The sequence below is a fragment of the Oncorhynchus gorbuscha genome, unplaced genomic scaffold, assembly GCF_021184085.1.
Source record: "Oncorhynchus gorbuscha isolate QuinsamMale2020 ecotype Even-year unplaced genomic scaffold, OgorEven_v1.0 Un_scaffold_7575, whole genome shotgun sequence".
Classification (NCBI taxonomy): domain Eukaryota; kingdom Metazoa; phylum Chordata; class Actinopteri; order Salmoniformes; family Salmonidae; genus Oncorhynchus; species Oncorhynchus gorbuscha.
The window spans coordinates 8770-16222 of NW_025750939.1; the positions used below are offsets into that span (position 1 = coordinate 8770).

Here is a 7453-nt window from a genome sequence, read left to right on the forward strand (position 1 = left end):
GGGATCAGCCCTATCCACAGTTACAGTGACACAGCTTTCTACTTTACAAGAAAAGTTGTAGGCTCTTTCAGTTACCGTGACACAGTTAGCCCGAGGCTGGGTTCCTCTATGGCGTTAACAGCCCCTCTAAGGCACATCAGTCAGGACAGGGGCACTTAAAGTTCCATTCTGGGATTTGAAAAACAACAAAACGGTAGCCCTGCCACTTGTTTTGGTATACAGCTAAAGGATGGGCTAGGGAAATGTAACCCTCCCAAATAAATAAATAAAAAATATTAAGAATCCATAGGTGAATATCAACAATTGGAATGACCATTGAACAGATTCTCAGATTGTAGTCTTAAGTGAGGACAGGGCCATCGTTAGTTACACAGTTGCATAGCAAGTGCTTTGCTTAAGTAATAAGACTGCATGCAAGTATTTGTATTTATTAGGATCCCCATTAGTTCCTACTAAGACAGCAGATACTCTTCCTGGGGTTTACTATGGATCCCTATTAGTTCCTGCCAAGGCAGCAGCTACTCTTCCTGGGGTTTATTATGGATCCCTATTAGTTCCTGTCAAGGCAGCAGCTACTCTTCCTGGGGTTTATTATGGATCCCTATTAGTTCCTGTCAAGGCACCAGCTACTCTTCCTGGGGTTTACTATGGATCCCTATTAGTTCCTGCCAAGGCAGCAGCTACTCTTCCTGGAGGTTTATTATGGATCCCTATTAGTTCCTGTCAAGGCAGCAGCTACTCTTCCTGAGGTTTATTATGGATCCCTATTAGTTCCTGTCCAGGCAGCAGCTACTCTTCCTGGGGTTTACTATGGATCCCTATTAGTTCCTGCCAAGGCAGCAGCTACTCTTCCTGAGGTTTATTATGGATCCCTATTAGTTCCTGTCAAGGCAGCAGCTACTCTTCCTGGGGTTTATTATGGATCCCTATTAATTCCTGTCAAGGCACCAGCTACTCTTCCTGGGGTTTATTATGGATCCCTATTAGTTCCTGTCCAGGCAGCAGCTACTCTTTCTGGTGTTTATTATGGATCCCTATTAGTTCCTGTCCAGCACCAGCTACTCTTTCTGGTGTTTATTATGGATCCCTATTAGTTCCTGTCCAGGCAGCAGCTACTCTTCCTGGGGTTTATTATGGATTCCCATTAGTTCCTACTAAGACAGCAGCTACTCTTCCTGGGGTTTATTATGGATCCCCATTAGTTCCTGCCAAGGCAGCAGCTACTCTTCCTGGGTTTATTATGGATCCCCATTGTTCCTGCCAAGGCAGCAGCTACTCTTCCTGGGGTTTATTATGGATCCCTATTAGTTCCTGTCAAGGCAGCAGCTACTCTTCCTGGGGTTTATTATGGATCCCTATTAGTTCCTGCCAAGGCAGCAGCTACTCTTCCTGAGGTTTATTATGGATCCTCCTATTAGTTCCTGCCAAGGCAGCAGCTACTCTTCCTGGGGTTTATTATGGATCCCCATTAGTTCCTTCTAAGACAGCAGCTACTCTTCCTGGGGTTTATTATGGATCCCCATTAGTTCCTACCAAGGCAGCAGCTACTCTTCCTGGTGTTTATTATGGATCCCCATTAGTTCCTGTAGTACTGTGCACCTCCGATAGTCTGTTCTGGACTCGGGGACTGTGACTAATCCTCTTGTGGCATGTCTTTTGGGGTATGTATGTGTGTCTGAGCTGTGTGTTCGTTGTTTAGACAGACACCTTTGTACATTCAACTTGTCAACACTTCTTACAAAAACAAGTAGTGATGAAGTCAATCTCTCCTCCACTTTGAGCCAGGAGAGATTGACATGCATATTATTAATGTTAGCTCTCCGTGTACTTTTAAGTGCCAGCCATGCTGCCCTGTTCTGAGCCAGCCATGCTGCCCTGTTCTGAGCCAGCCATGCTGCCCTGTTTTGAGCCAGCCATGCTGCCCTGTTCTGAGCCAGCCATGCTGCCCTGTTTGAGCCAGCCATGCTGCCTGTTCCTGAGCCAGCCATGCTGCCCTGTTCTGAGCCAGCCATGTTGCCCTGTTCTGAGCCAGCCATGCTGCCCTGTTCTGAGCCAGCCATGCTGCCCTGTTCTGAGCCAGCCATGCTGCCTGTTTCTGAGCCAGCCATGCTGCCCTGTTTTGAGCCAGCCATGCTGCCCTGTTCCTGAGCCAGCCATGCTGCCCTGTTCTGAGCCAGCCATGCTGCCCTGTTTGAGCCAGCCATGCTGCCCTGTTTTTGAGCCAGCCATGCTGCCCTGTTCTGAGCCAGCCATGCTGCTGCCATGCTGTTTCTGAGCCAGCCATGCTGCCCTGTTCTGAGCCAGCCATGCTGTTCCCAGTTGCCCTGAGCCAGCCATGCTGCCCTGTTCTGAGCCAGCCATGCTGCCCTGTTCTGAGCCAACTGCAATTTCCCTAAGTCCTCTTTGTGGCACCTGACCACACTGCAAGTGATTGCATTGTCACACTTAATCATACACACTGCCACTAGGTTTCTTATGGTGAGTTGAAACCTTCCAACTCACCCTGTTGTTTCTTACAACAACGTTTCTTCAACATGGAAAACAAAACCTACAAGTGAATGCCTCCATATTCACATTTCATGGAATACATTGCTACATACTGTAGTGAAGAACTCTCATTTGAAGTAAACTCATAACTAGAATAATAACATTGATTAAAAGCAAAGATATTCAAATATAATAATGGCCTGAAGATGTTCCACCCCACCGAAATCCCTTTGACAGGGTCCAATCACACTGCTTCATCTTAACCTCGCAGTGACACTTGATGTAAACTTCATTGACTTTAACCTGTTCCATCTGCCTCTCCTTGGATTGAGAATATCGCCCGTGGACACAGTGTAGTTAGTTAGTTGTTACTTTGCCAGTTCTCCAACCCCTCACACACTGACTCATACATAAGAACGTAGTCTAATATAAATGCATTAGGATGCTGGATTCACACCAAGTTCTGCTATTTATCTCCCTTCCCTGCGTTTGGAGTTATAATGTCAAACCCCTTTCTGACTCATAAGAAGGTACTGAAAGCATTTGTATGCTAAGTACATGCAGATTTCTGTTATTTGGTTTATGAGTGCTTTACTTACATTCCATTAACTGTTGCATTGCATGATGGTAGTCTAAAATACATGCAGATTTCTGTTATTTGGTTTATGAGTGCTTTACTTACATTCCATTAACTGTTGCATTGCATGATGGTAGTCTAAAATACATGCAGTAGGATGCTAGGTTCTTATTTCTATTTCCGTGTTACTTTCCTTTCTAAAAGAGTAAGAAGGTCCCTATTAGTTTTGAAACCGACAACCGTTAGAATATCAATCTCAATGACAACCATTAGAATGTCCATTTCTGGTCTGACTCGTCTTTTTACTGCATTTGGTTGATAATGGCTCCTACTTACATCCATTAACTGTTGCATTAACATCATGGATCAAACAGATGCTGCAGGGCCTGTAATTAATGTCGGAGGCGTCTTGGGGCTACCTTGTAATGGTGGTGATAAGGTCACTACCAGTTAGTATAATGCCGTTAATTGCTCCCAGAATAATAAGATTCTTTAACATTTTAAAATATAATGGCTGCATTTTCACAGGCAAGCCAATTCTGATTGGTCAATAGACCAATTATTGAAAAAATGATCAGAATTGGGCTGCCCCTCAAAACGCAGCCATAGTGACTTGTGTGAACTCCTAAGGCTGGCCATGTTGTGCTGTTGAAACATATAAATATACATATAAATATATGCTTGTTTTTGTGTCATTTAATATTTATTATTTTTAATTATTATTTAATTAGAACATAATTGTCTTTGCTTTCTATTTTTGTTTTCTCACTTTTTCAGACGAATGCACAGTGACGTAGGTCGTACCTTTTCCTTCCATAAGTTCTGGTTCTTCAGTACCATCTACTACTTTGGTAACTGGGTGTTTATCGGGGTATGTGTTGAAAACTCAAAGATTTGGTTGACAATGTTCTTGCAAAAATGTCACAGATGGTGTAACTATAAGTGCAATTAATAGTGTAAAGGCAGATCAGATTAACTGAGTACTGCTGAGTCTGCTAGAATTATAGCTGCAATTCATTACATTTACATTTACATTTAAGTCATTTAGCAGACGCTCTTTGATTGGTTAAATTGTTTGGACATTAAAGATGACGGCCATACTAGCGTTCTACTTAAACTGCATACTAATTTACTTAAACTGCATACTAATTTACTTAAACTGCATACTCATTTACTTAAACTGCATACTAATTTACTTAAACTGCATACTAATTTACTTAAACTGCATACTAATTTACTTAAACTGCATACTCATTTACTTAAACCATATACTCATTCACCTAAATAGCACACTCAAGTACTTAAACCGCGTACTCAAGTACTTAAACTGCGTGTTGCCCCAAACAGCAATACACATTTACTTAAACACATACTCATTTACTTAAACTACGTACTCATTTACTTAAACCGCGTACTCATTTGTAAACACGTACTCATTTACTTAAAACTGCATACTCATTTACTTAAACTGCATACTCATTTGTAAACCTACGTACTCATTTACATAAACCGCATACTCATTTACTTAAACCGCGTACTCATTTACTTAAACTGCGTACTCATTTACTTAAACTGCATACTCATTTACTTAAACTGCATACTCATTTACTTAAACTGCGTACCCATTTACATAAACCGCATACTCATTTACATAAACCGCGTACTCATTTACTTAAACCGCGTACTCATTTACTTAAACCGCGTACTCATTTACTTAAACTGCGTACTCATTTACTTAAACTGCGTACTCATTTACTTAAACTGCGTACTCATTTACTTAAACTGCGTACTCATTTACTTAAACCGCGTACTCATTTACTTAAACTGCGTACTCATTTACTTAAACTGCGTACTCATTTACTTAAACTGCGTACTCATTTACTTAAACTGCATACTCATTTACTTAAACTGCGTACTCATTTACTTAAACTGCGTACTCATTTACTTAAACTGCGTACTCATTTCGGCGTTTGATCTAGTACAATTCATTGGTCTTTTCTGACTCACGTGTTAGACGACAGCTGATAATCAGATAAATTGACCTGCTGTACTATTTTCTAAACTTCACATACTAGAAAACTTTATTTTTTCACATACTATAGTACGCTAGTATGGGTATTGGGAGATGGTCCATGACTTCCATGACTTATTTCTTATTTTTGATTGTAAATGTCCATGTTTTCCACCTGTAGGTTTTCCTCATTGACCTGGTGGTGATTGATTGTAGGTTTTCCTCATTGACCTGGTGGTGATTGATTGTAGGTTTTCCTCATTGACCTGGTGGTGATTGATTGTAAATGTCCATGTTTTCCACCTGTAGGTTTTCCTCATTGACCTGGTGGTGATTGATTGTAAATGTCCATGTTTTCCACCTGTAGGTTCTCCTCATCGGCCTGGTGGTGTTTGATTGATTGATTGTAACTTTCCATGTTTTCCACCTGTAGGTTCTCCTCATCGGCCTGGTGGTGTTTGATTGATTGATTGATTGATTGTAGCTTTCCATGTTTTCCACCTGTAGGTTCTCCTCATTGACCTGGTGGTGATTGATTGATTGATTGATTGTAACTTTCCATGTTTTCCACCTGTAGGTTCTCCTCATTGACCTGGTGGTGTTTGATTGATTGATTGTAACTTTCCATGTTTTCCACCTGTAGGTTCTCCTCATTGACCTGGTGGTGTTTGATTGATTGATTGTAACTTTCCATGTTTTCCACCTGTAGGTTTTCCTCATCGGCCTGTTGGTGTCATGTTGTAAGGGGAAGAAATCAGTGATCGAAGGAGAGGTGGAGGCAGATGACTCTGACATGAGTGAAGACGAATATGTCCACTGACAAGACCACAGCCTGCCGGACCTGGGTTCAAATACTATTTGAAATGTTTTAAATACTTTTGAGCATTTGCTTTAGCCTGCCTGGGAGTGTCGGGTGGGCGGGGTTTGCATGTTCTGGACTTTTCTATGGGTTCACCTGCAAAAGGCAAGCTTAATCAAATACAATTGAAGTATTTTAAATCATTTTAAACAGTGTGCCCTAATGAATATGGCCCAGGTCTGCTACCTGCATGGACCAGGAGACATTTGAACCGGATTGGTTTCTGTTACAGCTGGTTTGCTATAACATAAGAATATGACATTTGGATTGTTCATACAAGGCAGTAAAACTTTAATTTGAACTGTTGTTTTCTGGTTTCTGCCTGAGATTGGTTAATATTCCACAACGTTGTGTTGATACTGATGTATTATAACAGGAGAGGGTGATGGTGAGGTTGCTCTTTTCTATTAGGGCAACTTTTTGTTTTTTGTTCAGTCAAGTGTCTTTGTTCAAAGCAGTATGTAAACCCTGAATGCATCCCAAATGGCACCCTATTTCAAATATAGTGCACTTCTTTTGACCAAAGCCCTATTGGACCCCGGTCATAAGTAGTGCACTATATAGGATATAGTGTTCCATTTGAGATGCAACCCTCTTTGTGTTACTACGGGTATGTGCCTGTTGTTTCAAATGTGATCTCCACCAATTCCATGTTTTATGTTTCCAAAAAGAAAGATTTAGTGTTGCAAAATTCTGGTATATTTTCCAAAATGAGAGGATTCTGAATTCCCTGCTTATTACCCTCACTATTCTGGGAATCTTCAAATGGGGACGAAAAAGACAGAAAAACCAGGTGAAAGTTCCTAACATTTTCCAACCCTAAGAAAGGTCCCTGGTTGAGAACCAAACGGTGGTACTGGATGTTTTGGATCCTGAAAAGACAAGATGTTGTCGGGGAAACAATAGTCCAGGATTACTTTGTTTCTTATTTATTTGAACTCAACACATTTTTGTTGTCATGTACATTTCTGTAATATATGGCTGGATAAATGTTTATTTTAGCCTTTAACAGATGTATTATTTTTAAGATGAGTAACTTAGCACATTCAGCATGTTAACTTACAGCAACAAATATGGACATGTATTTGAGACCATATTGATAATGCACATTGCTGAGTTAAAATATATATTCTCTTATCCCTGATTTTGGTTGTGTTTGGTTGGTCTTAGCTTGACTAACTGTTATTGCGTTAATGAATTGATTTGCTGTAAAGTTATCTGAACATGAACCGAGCATAATATCACTTGACTACTGATCACGATATCAATTTACTTTATGAATTTGGAATAAAATATGAATTCTGAATTGATTATTGCTGTATTTACGTTGTTAATCTATACATTTCTAACGTTAATTCAGGGGTTGCTTTGGACCTTGAACTTGGGGTTGGCGTAGCCATTTGTTTTTCAAGGACGAGACATTAGTGATATTTATAGTGTCCTCTTTAAGACTGTTGATAATAAAGAGGTTGGGCCATCTTATTTAGTGTGCCATGCACTTTTCATCACTGCACTAGAT

The 7453-nt window shown here is 40.5% G+C and overlaps 1 long non-coding RNA gene across 1 annotated transcript; it reads left to right on the top strand.

Annotated features, from left to right (window-relative positions):
* The first annotated feature begins 3881 nt into the window (after positions 1-3881).
* LOC124029761 lies at positions 3882-7244 on the top strand. Its single transcript, XR_006837839.1, has 2 exons — positions 3882-3935; positions 5785-7244. It is a non-coding gene; the product is annotated as an uncharacterized LOC124029761 (long non-coding RNA).
* Positions 7245-7453: the final 209 nt, after the last annotated feature.